This window comes from Colobus angolensis, unplaced genomic scaffold, assembly GCF_000951035.1.
Source record: "Colobus angolensis palliatus isolate OR3802 unplaced genomic scaffold, Cang.pa_1.0 Scaffold46, whole genome shotgun sequence".
NCBI classification, from domain to species: domain Eukaryota; kingdom Metazoa; phylum Chordata; class Mammalia; order Primates; family Cercopithecidae; genus Colobus; species Colobus angolensis.
Window position 1 is genome coordinate 5,423,893 of NW_012118043.1, and position 13,179 is coordinate 5,437,071.

Here is a 13,179-nt window from a genome sequence, read left to right on the forward strand (position 1 = left end):
TGTGTAAACCTGTCTCTCCTAGAACAGGGAAAGAGGAGACAGGAATAAGAGTGGCCTGATAACACTGCCACAGACTCCAAAGAATACCTCAACATTTTCTCAGGCCCTCAGTGGCACAGCATGTTTCACAGAATTAAAGGACAAGGAAGACTCTTTAGAAAATTTCTTTAAGGGAGAAGAAAGTTAGGTTCAAAGAGAGTGTCATATTTATATAGAGGCCTCAGCAATGAGCATAGAAGCCATATTTCCTTAATTTCTAGCATTCTGCTCTTTGTAATTCAACACACTGGCTCAATTAAAAAAAATTCTAAGCTGTCAGATACTTAAAAATAGTTATAGGTTAATTGAATTAATGACTAGATGACAGAATGGAGGGTTTATGACACGTTTTCCAATTCCTCTCAGATGAAAATATCATACTACATTTGTTCAATTAAAAACAAAATTCAACTAAATATAATTTTAAGCAAAATAGTCAATGTTGGCCAAAATATCACCTGGAACTTCTCAAGTTCACTTAAGACTTGTCAGAGAACCAGACTTGATTGCTATATTAAGTCAACTGACTAAGTTTAGCCTGCTGAAGTAGCCTTTATCCTCTTTGGTTTGCAAAGAAAAATCTCATGATTTAGCATGAACGGCTAAAAATAAGCTGCAGGTTTCATTTTCCGTTGTTCAGTACGGTTTTGAAACTAAAAGGTGCAAAACTATGAGATTCACCAACGACTATGGAAAGTCAACGATTAAAATTGTCACTTTTCTAGCATACGATCTTGGCTGCCAACTCAGCCAGGCCCGAGAAATGCGTACCGCTGTCCCTCTCATCACGGTCTCTTGAGATGAGTCCCTCTAATAACTAAGGCACAGTTGGAAGCTGGGGGCTGAGGCCAGTCCTGGGGTAGCAGTGGCTTGTGAGTGTATTGTCACATCCGGACAGGATGCCGCATAGACTTCAGCCCATATGCTCAGCCTCCATCTTAGGTGATGCTGGGGACTCCTCTGCAGAACCTGGGAGTAAATACAGCTCGAGTTTCATTAAGATAGGACTCCGAAGGTGGTGAGTGCAGCGAGTCCCTCTTGACCTAAATGCCCATGGCCTTGTGCAATTCCATACTGCCAACCCAGGCAGCTCACAATAAATTTAGTTTCAAAACTGTCTTTCCAGGGCCAAGTCTGGCAAAAAGGTGTTTGACAGAGACATAAATGCTTCAAAGAGAAGGCAGCCATCTCACTCTGTAGCATTCAGCTGTGGCACAAGGCCTGGGGACAGCAATGCTGTTAAAAGAAAGCCCTCGGCTGAATGAGATTGAGAGGGGGCAAAGAAGGGTTAATCTCCTTCCATTAAAAGAGGGCCCATTTAGTGAAGGTGAAGAGTATAATCTGTATGAAGAGCAGAGCAAAGAGCCATTCCAGAAAAGAAATTACAGCACAGGGGCGAGAAGGATGATTTGTCCTCGATTTTCACCGTGAGACCATTTCTTAGATCTGAATCTACCTAGCTTTGAAGTTATGGTCTCAGGGAGGGGCAAATGGGGCACATTCACATTCAGTGCTGGCATATTTGAGCTTTGATTCCATCTGAAATGGGCTATCGGTCTCTGAGAAGCAGAGGGTGTGGCCAAAGCCAGCAGGACATCGTAGACTTCAAACCACAGGTTAGAAGGCGGCAAAATAAACAGCAGGAGTTGCTCATAAAGGAGAAGCCAGGGGATAAATCTCCCTCCTCAGGGTGGGAAAACCTCGTTTTAAACATAGTTTTAAAAACTTTAAAAAAGTTTTAGCACCTTTTTTTGTGAAATAGCATAAGATGTACAACAAGTTATACAGTGTCTACTTTCTCCACCTTCCCCCAGTGATGTCTTACATAGCTGTAGTACTTGGTCTAAACCAAGAAACAGACTCTGGTATAGTTCAAATAAACACAGATACAGTTTTATATGATTTTTGCCAGTTTTTACATGCACTCTGTGAGTGTGTATACCTGTATGTCTACAGTCCTATGCAACGCATCACACGTGCAGGCTGGAGTAATGACCATCACCATCAGCATAGAGAATAGTCACCACCACAGTTCCCTGTGCTCTTGCTCTAATAATCACACCCATCCTCTAACCTAACTCCTGACAATCACTGATCTGTTCTCTATCACTGTGGGTTTTTTTGTTTGTTTGTTTTTTGTTTTGGCTTTTTTTGCTTGTTGAGACAGGGTCTTGCTCTGTCACCCAGGTTGGGGTGCAATGGCACCATCATGGCTCACTGCAGCCTCAAACTCCTGTACCCAAGCAATCCTCCCATCTTAGCCTCTCAAGTAGCTGAGACCACAGGTGCACACCACCATATCCAGCTAGTTTTTTACATTTTTGCAGAGATGGGGTCTCCCTGTGTTGCCCTGGCTGCTCTCAAACTCCTGGGCACTCCTGCCTCGGCCTCCCAAAGTGCTGGGATTACAAGCATAAGCCACCGTGCCTGGCCCATCACTATAATTTTGTTAGTCCAAGAATGTTCTCTAAATGGAATCATGTAGCATATAACTCTTTGAGATTGGCTTTCAGCATAATGCCCTTGTAATTCATTTGAATTGTAAGTAAAGAGCACGTGCATGTTTATTGCTGACTAGTATTTCAAGGTGTGGATGTACCAGCGTGTTACCCACTAACTTGCTGAAAAACATCTGGCTATTTTCCAGTTTTTAGGTATTACAAATAAAGCTGCTATAAATGTTCATGTAAAGTTAATTGTGTGACCATAAGTTTTCATTTCTCTTGTGTAAATACCCATGAGTAGGATTGCTGGATCATGTGGTAAGTGTATGTTTAACTTTTATAAGAAACTGCCAAACTGTTTCCTAGAGTGGCTGTACCATTTTACATTCCTACAGGCAATGTAGGAGAGATCCAGTGTCCCCACATGTTTGCCAGCATTTGGTAACCTCAGTAGTTTTTATTTTAGCCATCTACTAGATGTGTAGGGGCTCCTTTTGATGGGCCACAGTCAAGAAGGCAGTTAAACTCTGTGGCCTTCCAAGCTTAGCTGGGGTGACCTCAGATGTCTCTCATTGCTCCAGTTTTCCTGGTAGCTGTCTACACAGCAGTTTGGGCTGTCTGACACTTACATGATGGAAAATGGGGTGGTCTCTCTGGATGAGGGGGTGAGTCTTTGGGTTTGCCCAGTTGCTGTTGACTGCAGTGGTGGGACATTACTATCTGGGGATGCTGAGACTCTTTGAGGCAGTGCCTCTTGGACCAGCAGGAAGACTTGATACCGGTGGCACATGCTCCCATGGGGTGGGGCAGGTGAAATGACAGCTGTGGGGCAGGAACAGAGTTTGCCTGGGCCAGGGTCTTCCTGTAGCTTTGGACAGAGGCTGTGTGAATACTTTTAATTTCTCAGGTTAGATCGTTATTAGCATAGTGTGAGAGGAAGCGGGACATGGAATCAATGTAGAGAGGCAAGGGTGGGACCACCAGTGGCACTTGTCAAATCTTGGGACCCACTGAACAATCTATGCCCTTGAACTTTGTACTCTGTGACCACCCAAGACTCTCCAGCAGCATGTGGACACGTTGTCTGGATGCCATGGAACTCCTATTTTTGTCTCTTGTGGGTGAGATTTGGAAGCACTGCTGTCACCATCACATGGGCTTTCCTGGCCCAGGGGTCCAGGTCTCATGAGCCATTAGAATGTCATCTGAGTATCAGAAGGTGCCTCATTCAAGAAAGTTGTGCAGGACAAGGTGATGGGTCTTACATAGGACAAACATTATAGTGAGGACTTGAACTGGCCCAGCCATTCTTGGAAAGTCACCCTCCATCTGATTCAAGGTACCTCTGTTTCAAGGGAGGTTGTAGACTTTGCCAGAACTCTTACTCATCATGACCCTGGAGCCATGAGTTTGGACCAGGAGGCCAAGAATCAGGAGAGTAGCGATCCTGAACAGGGACACCCTTGAGATAATGGAGACGTATATGGGGCAGTGAAGCTTGGGGATCATCCTCAAAATTCCCTGGTGGCTAAGCGCTGGGAGGGTCCTGTAGAGGAGCTCCTGTGGGTTCTGGCTCTTGTGTGTCACCAGGTGCCTTTGCAGGGGATCGACACAGATGTAGGCATGGAGGAAACTAAAGTTGATTTCTAGAACCTGAACATGAACCGGGGATGGTAGGGAGCTGAGCAGTCTGTCCAGGCAGAACTTGAAAGTCAAGTGATGCCATGGTGGGCTCTGGAAGTTGAGGTGGTGGAATGAGAGGAAGCCGGGCAGATACTGTCAGGTGATCAGTGGGTGCGGGTTGATGGGTTTCAGCAGGGTTATGTAGTCAGGATGAATAGTCAGACTTCCTCTTAGAAGGTGGTGAGAGTTTAAAGAAATTGGTTTTTTGTTCATTATGGTCTCTGCTATAATTGTTTTTTGCATTGTTTCCTAATTTCCATTTTCAAGTTCCTCCTGCTCCGGCCTGCCTCCTCTCAGGCTGTGCTTCTACTCACCTGCTGTCAGAAGGCAGCCCAGCACACAGCACCTTTCAGATTTAAAAAGGCAGGCACAGCTTGGGGCAGGTACTGTGAGGTCACACAGTGGGACTCCATCCTTGAGGCTAATTCCTCTGCAGCTCCCCTCTAGCTCTTGCTTGTCTTCAATTCATCCCTGCCTTGACCTCAAATTTGCCCACACATTTTAGTCTGGCACTTGCCCTGACCCTGCTCCGGTGTCTTGGTTTCTGACCCCAGATCCCACCTCCTACTCTGCTTTTGTGGCACTGATCACATGGATGCTGCCTGCATGGCTGCCCTCTGTTCTCCTGGGTCCAGCTTCTTCAGTGCTACCACCTCAGGGATCAGGGCACACCATGGTCTGGCCCCACTAGGTGACCAAGATGGGCACTTGGGTCCCTTGCTAGGTCTAGGCAGCCCAAGAGTGTCTTGAAGTATAGGCATGCCTATCTGAGGGCAGGTAAAAGCTCTTTGGCTGAGGCAGGAGGTTGCCTCAGGAGTCAATCTTCTCAGTGGTGCCTTTTGTCTCTTACCCAAAGGTTGGGTGACTCTGGGCCCTTTGTCTAGTTCAATCTTTGCCACTAAATCTCTGAGTGACCACCAGGAAGTAAATGAACCATTATGGGACTCAGTGATTTCATGTGTACAATATGGTTTCTTGACTCCCTAGCTAATAATCTTTTTACTATATCATATCACAGTTAAAGGAAACTCAAAATCAGAAGCCAAAAAAAGGCTTTAAGTTAAATCCTGGTATAGATATACTAGCTTAGAGTTTCCTAATTTTTTTTGTCTAATAAATGTTTGCCAACTGAATATTTGTTGAACTGAATGCAGCATGTCAATAGTTCTCAGGCATTAATGCAGAAGAATTGGGAGGGCAGATTAAAATGGATATCCCCAGGCTCCTCCTCAGAGCTTCCAATACCACTGGGGCCTAGCAGCATGCATTTTAATATGAGAAATGAAAAAAGACCAAGGTTTTGAAATAGACACTGGTACCTTTCTAGAGGCCAATTCACCAATATGCATTAGAAACTTTAAAAATAGTAGAATACTAAAGTCTATCAAAATGTCCAACAACAAAATATTGATACATTAAAATGTATCAGTGCAATGGAAACACAGCCATTAAAAATCATGTTTTCAAAGACCATTTAGTGATTTGGTAAAATGTTTACAACATAATGTCAAATGGGGGCAAAACACCACATAAAATACTATCTCAACAATTTTTAACATTTTGATGTATTTTTTCTGATTTTTTCTTGTATATATTCTTCTCTCCTTTTAAAAAGGAGAGAATGGGGTGGGGTTGGGGTGAGGGGTTATACTAATGCTCTTTTGGACAAAGATGAGGGCTCTACTCTCTCCACTCTGGCTTGAGAGGCACTACCCAAGGTCAATGCCTCCGTGGAGTAATTTCCAAGCCTCCTTGTCCCAATGCACTAAGAGCCCCATAAAATGCCAGGAATCATCTTTTGGCAGAGAGATGACTCATCCATCTTTCCTCAAAGGTTTCAGTGAATCCCAGGTTAAATGTCCCTGTGAATAAGATCAGAAGCCTCTCAGTGGGGATGACCTAGAATCAAATATGCTTTGGCTAGTTAGAAGTTGTGCTAAGGCTCCCAGATGAAAGTCAATTTAGAAAGACAAAAAAATATTTAAAATAACAAAAATAACAATATCAAAAGTCAAAGCACCAATACTGACCATAATTATGATGATTATTTTTTTATCAACACTTTTTTTTTTTTGCTCTGTTGCATAGGCTGGAGTACAGTGGCCCAATCTTGGCTCACCGCAACCTCCGCCTCCTGGGTTCAAGCAATTCTCATACCTCAGTCTCCCAAGAAGCTGGGATTACAGGCATGTGCTACCAAGCCTGGCTAATTTTTGTATTTTTAGTAGAGACAGGGCTTTGCGATACTGGCTGGGCTGGTCTTGAACTCCTGGCCTCAAGCAATCTGCCCACCTCGGCCTCCCAAAGTGCTGGGATGACAGGCGTGAGCCACCGCGCCTGGCCTTTATCAACACTTTACCTTGATGTGCACTTTTCTAAGCTGCCCATATCATTTTGCATGTATCACCTACTTATTCTGACAGAGTCTCAGCATTACATTTTCTAACGATACTATTTTGGAGGTAGGAGGGAGCTTGAAAGTTCTGATGAAAACCAGAAACTTCTTGACTTAAAAACAAAACCCTGAAGTGTGGTATTTTCCAACTTGGTTCTTGACAAGAAATTAGGGGATTTCAGTGTGAGAAATTATAAAGCCCTATTACTATGAATTCTTAGTTTTGGTGAATATGATGTGGTATTTCTGCCAAACTCTCTAAGGAGAGTGACAGAACATCACGATGCTGACCCATGGGGAGAAAGGAGCTTGCACATCTGTGCTATGACAATTCTAAAACCTCAGGGATTAAAATACCCAACTAGTGTAAGAGCTGCCTGTGTGAGACTATGTGCTCAGTCCACATCTGCTCATCATGGCTCAACAAGGCCAGGCTCAGATCTTTAGATGACTTAAGCTCTGAAAAGTCTACAGTGCCTCAAATTTGAATTATTACTCCTATGTGAAATTAAAATAGAAAAAAATAACAAAATACAAAATTAAGGTTAAGAAAGCTCAACAAAGTCTACCTTTTCCCAGACTGTCTACTTTGATGCTTTTTTTGAAATGTCAAATATCAAAATATTTACAAAATGTGTGTTTGTACACAATCCTGCTTTGCTGGTGTTGTCTGTGAGGTCACTCAGCATCCAGTGGTCACAGGGATCTATGGCTTTCTTTCAAACACCAAGTGTTGAACAGTAGTGAAATTCTGGTACCTGATGTGGTGGTCTCATGCCCCTTCCTGTAGTAATATGCAGCTAGAAATTAGAAATCAGGAGGCTGGCCCCCTCCCCCAACCCTAACACCATTCATATGTCAACTCCTGCATACTTAGTGCTTTGAGGAGTCATAACAGATGGCAGTTGAAATTAGCAAGCTGTGATTAGCCATTCTCCCACATGAATGGACCCTGACGTTGACTGAGACCTTTGGCTCTGCCCTTCTTGAAAGACTCTGTCAGGCTAGGACTTCCAGCAACACATCATCCCCATTTGGCTCCAGCTTTTGAAATCTGGCACATATTCTTAACTTACTCCTTCAACTGCGCCCTTCTAGCTGGCACTGTATTCCTCATTCACCTGGTCTTTTTTTTCTGAGATGGAGTTTCTCTCATGCTGCCCAGGCTGGAGTGCAATGGTGAGATCTTAGCTCACTGCAACTTATGCCTCCTGGGTTCAGGCAATTCTCCTGCCTCAGCCTCCCAAGTAGCTGGGATTACAGGTGTGTGCTACAATGCCTGGCTAATTTTGTTTTTTTTTAGTAGAGATGGGGTTTCACCGTGTTGGTCAGGCTGGTCTCAAAGTCCTGACTTCAAGTAATCCACTCGCCTACGCCTCCAAAAATACTGGGATTATAGGGGCGAGCCACCGCGCCCAGCCCAACCTGGTCTTATCATTAGCTTACACCACTAGCCCAGCCAGCAACCCTATCAATAGATACTTTCAGTTCCTAACAACTTGGAAAGACAGACTTTCAGAAGCTGAAGTATTTTTGCAGCAACTCATCTTGTTATTCTATTCCACTCCTCCTCAGCTCCATCCTGATGTGAGGGGACTGGGCAGAGGCTAGGCAGCCATAACAGGAGAGTAGGCCAGGCATCAGCCTCTGTCAGATACCTGAGAAGCTGTGGCAAATTGGCCAGTAACAGGCACCCCCACACAATAGACAATACATGCTCTTCAGGGTGTGGATGTAGGTGCCAGATAGGTCAAGTCCAGGGGCAAAAGTCAATCAGAAACCAGAATGTTTAGTCAGATATTGACAAAACTAGAGAACTAGGTACCAGGCACCTCAGACTTGAGTTCATTTTTATCTCACACCTTTAAGTTTGGGGCATCACAAGGCACCCATCATATGGTTTCTATTTACCAATGAGGGGAATACTTTACCAACATCAACAATGGTTAGAAGGTTACATAAAATGTTAAACTTATTAAAAGTTCTCCAAACAGAGCTTACAACTTTACCACTTGTTATTTCAGTAAATGTTTTGAAACTTTTCCTGAAAATGAAAAGCTAGACATATATATCACATCCTTTGGGGTAGCATTAATAGCTCCAGCCTGAGACTTTTTAGTCTACTTTTAAATGTTTCTCGGCTGGGCCCGGTGGCTCACACCTGTTATCCTAGCAATTTGGGAGGCCAAGGTGGGTGGATTGCTTGAGCCCAGGAGTTCAAGACCAGCCTGGGCAACATGGTGAAACCTTGTTTCTACAAAAAATACAAAAATTAGTCAGGCATGGTGATGCATTCCTGTAGTCTCAGCTACTTGGGAGGATCGCTTGAATCTGAGAAGTTGAGGCTGCAGTGAGCCATGATCATGCCACTGCACTCCAGACTGGGTGACAGAGTGAAACCCTGTCTCAAAGAAAAAAAAAAGTTTCTTGGCTGGGCGCGGTGGCTCATGTCTGTAATCTCGGCAATTTGGGAGGCCAAGGCCGGCAGATCATGAGGTCAAGAGATCAAGAGCACCCTGGCCAACATGGTGAAACCCCGACTCTACTAAAAATACAAAAATTAGCTGGGTGTGTGGTGCATGCCTGTAGTCCCAGCTACTTGGGAAGCTGAGGCAGTAAAATCACTTGAACCTGGGAGGCAGAGGTTGCAGTGAACTGAGATCGTGCTGATGTACTCCAGCCTGGCAATAAAGTGAGACTCTGTCTAAAAAAAAAAAAAAGAAAAGAAAAGAAACAGTTTCTCTAATAATTTGGTTTAAAGGTCTCACCTTAGGGAATTTTTCCCCGATCAAGTGTCCCAAGACCTGGAGCAGATTAGGTAGGATACATTTCCAAAGCCTCCAGAAGCAGAGAAAACTACAAGCTAAGGAAGTCAAGAGCTTTCCTACAGAATACTGGGGCTCCTATTTGGGGGAGCAGAATTCTGTCACAATTCCAACTAATATGACTAGATCCAGGAAGGAGACAAAGCCGGTATAGTCCTAGACCAACAGGATAAGGGGAAAAATAAGGAGAAGGAAATAAGGAAAATGTCCTTCGTGGTTCACTGACCACGGGCAACATGATGGTGCTCACTCAGGGTCATAATGGACAGAGGTGTTGAGAAATCTCATCCGCTGCCATCTTGCCCTCATGGCCAGATGTTACCTAAGAGTGTCAGTCAGGAAAATCTAAATGTGGATAATTTTTTACTTATCCGACTGTTTCTATGTAACTTTATCCTCGAGAGTCTCCAAGTTTCTTTTATGTGCTGTGCCAGAGAGAACTACTTCTTCTTCAGAAACCCTCCAGAGCTGTCACTGCTAAGTGGCTGCTCCATCAGGGACTACATTTCCCAGACTCCTCTGTGGTTAGCTGTGGTCATGTGATGGAGTTTTAGCCAATGGAATGTGAGTAGAAGTAATACGCACCACTTCTAGGCAGGGCCCATAAAAAACTCCCATGTGCACCTTTTCACGCTCTTTTCTTACTTCACTGAGGAGTGGAGACACCCCCAGGCGACCTTGAAAACCACATGCTGCAGAAGGCAAAGCCCCTTTCTACCTGTGTTTCTGAATGAATGCATGAAAAACAGTTGCCCTACTGACCTGTACTGTTAGATAAGCAAGAAATAAACTATTGTGTTTGAGCCACTATAGATTTGGGGTTCTGTTATAACAATTAGCCTATCCTAATATTGTTTTTGATACAGCTGTTATCATTGTGTACAGAAATCTCTGCGCCCTTTCCCCCTTTCTTTAAATCTTACCGTGAACTGAAAAAGGAGAATTGGGAGACTTAAATTTAAGTAGCTATTGGGGACAAATGACACTTACCAAATTAGTGGTCACAACATTCAGATCTCAGAGCCACAAGAACAGGAGTACAGCAGAGCCTCACTTCAAGACCACCTAATATATTAAAGTAAAACAAAAAGTAAAACATAAGGCCTATAAAACAGATATTTTAGTGTGTGATAGTTAATTCCAAATTTCCAGTTGTCCATTTACAAAGGAATATGCCACTGTTTTCCAGTAAATGACAAGCTTCCTTACTGCCTTTAAAATGAGACTTACGCCTCCCCGCTCCCAATAATTTTAACATAAAATTTCTGAAGAACAGATCTCCTCCGATACGTCAGCTGTACGAAGACTAGATGCTGACTCAGGGAATGACTTTAGAAGCCAGGAAAATCAGGGTATGATTTCTATGCCTGTGTGCTGTTCTCATGTACATATCAAAACTTTTCTCTTGGGAACTTAACTTTCTTGGGTAGGAACTTCCAGAGGCTGTGAAATTACAGGCTTTGTAAAGAACTATGAGTTTGTAGTCAAAGTTAAAACAGACACATTGTGTCTTTGTGTTTAATGTCATCTGAGATACGATGGCACAAGTAGGAATGAAAATAAGTCCTCTGTAAACAGGGCAATAAGATAATGTAGGTTCATACACAGAACAATCAGAAAAGTGCGCAGTAAAGGCAGCACAGTTGTGTACATCTTTTTACCAGGGCTGTCATCTTTTACCAGGTTAAGTGTGAAAATACCGTTTGATGGCACAGGACACATATTTGCCTAGAACAGGGTTTATTTTTATGTCTGATCGCTCAGTATAAGATCTAGGAAGCAAACAATCCAGAACTCTGAACAAACATTCTGACCGTCTGAAACAGAGTACTCAGGTGAGGGGAGGAAGAGGAGGCAAAACAAGAGGGTTGACAGGCAAAGGCATCAATCAGTTGGGCCATTCTCCCCTGGGTTTTCATCTTAGTATTGTTCTTTTTTTTTTTTTTTGCATTCTTTTCTGATCCTGTGGAGAAGAGAGATATCAGATCCCTTTGGGGCCGTATTTAGAGGGTCTCCCAAACGCAGTCCCTACTCCCAACTCTGGGCTGGGGCTTGGCAAGCTGTAGGCGTCAGGGAACAAGATGGCGCCCTACGGTGAAGGGCGCTCAGTGAGGGGGTGCCAAAAGTGGGCCTTCACTTACTCGGAGGCGCTGGCTCCTCTGAAGCCCAGACGCTGCCAGCTCCCTGGGCCCAGGAGTCACAACCGCTTTCGTGCCCTGGGTTCTTCACTTCTTGTGGTGATCAGCTCCACATATTTTTCTGATGATGTCACCCATTCTGACTTCCTACATTTTGAAAGTTGATCTACAAGTAAAATCTTTCGTGAGGCTTAAAAAAAAGAAGAAAAGAAATAAAAGGTGTGCTGTAGGGAGATGGAGAGGAGGAGAAAGGCCGTTGCCTCTTTATTTTGAGATTTGCTGCAGCTGCGAGTGCCACTCCCCAGCTAGTTTCCTGGCTTCAGAGGGAGGACAGTGGCCGGGCGTGGGTGACGTCAGGGCCAGGCCTGAGTCATCGCCAGCAGCCCGGCCGGGCTGCCCTGCCACTCGGAAGGGGACAAAAGGAACCTTTGATGTCCAGAGGCCCTCCTCTCAGCACACTCGCCGGCACAGACCAGCAGGCCAGGAGAACATTCCTGCTGTCTCCCCACCCCCAGCCGCCCTTCCTACTTCCGGAACAGCCCCAGACAGATTCAACAAGGCCTCCCCAAAGGACATCACCCTCCTGCATGGCAGAGGCATGGCCGTGCTCTGTCAGAGAAGCAGGGAAGAAGAAGAGGCTGTTTCCCTGGGGAACTCTCACTGCCCCTCTGCCATCCCCCTTCTTCTGTGTGGTGCCCACCTTACTCAAGGAGTTGCAGTGGTATTGAAAGAGATGCAGAAACGTGGAAGGCATTTTTGTCACCATCCCCGGGCAGCTCCTGGTGGTCGGTGTCTATTCTCCTCTGCCTCTGTGCTGTGGCCCTGGGCTTAGCTCCCTGCCCTAGGTGCCAACATGAACTAGCTCTTCCTGGATTTAAGACATGACTGCTCTTTAAAGGGGATATTTATATCTCAGTGCCTGGCATGAGGCTTGGTAAATATATGATGAATTAAGGAATGATAATTGTAAAATAAAATAGTAGAGGACACATATTAAATACTTAGAGTGAACATTCAAGCCTCTGTGCTTTATGAAGATTATTTCATTTATTGGTATTATCACAACAAAAAAGCTGTGAGGTAGGTACTATTAATATTCTTAATGCTATAGAGGAGGAAATGGATGCTCAGAGAGGTTAAGACACTTTTCTGAAGCCTCACAGCTAGTTAGTTCGTGGCAGAGTCTGGATCATCTAATCTCACATCCTGTTTTCTTAATTACGGTGCTGAGTGGCTGGAGTGAATGAAGGAATATTGACCAAGGGCACCCTGGCCAGGAGAAAGAAGACAAGGATAAAGACGAGACTTGAAACCAAATCCTACAAGGAAACAGTGAAACAATTAGGAATGTTCTGGCAACATGGGCCTCAGGCCTTCTTACTGCGTCAACACCAGGTCTGAGGTTTGGCAACTGGGCAGGTTACTCAGCGTGGCCAGGAGGGCGAGTCAGTCATCAGGTTCAAGCAGGGATGAGAAACTAGGGAGGTTGGATGGACACAGGCCTGTGGCATGTGGTAGATGCAAAATCCGAGAGCCACGGGGGACAGAGTACCTCGGCGGGAGCCAGAGTCCACGCTTGTCTTTTTGTTGCCTTCTGGCCTCATGGATATGGGTGGGAAGGTCAGTGAAATTAAAGGGTTACATCTGGGGTAGAC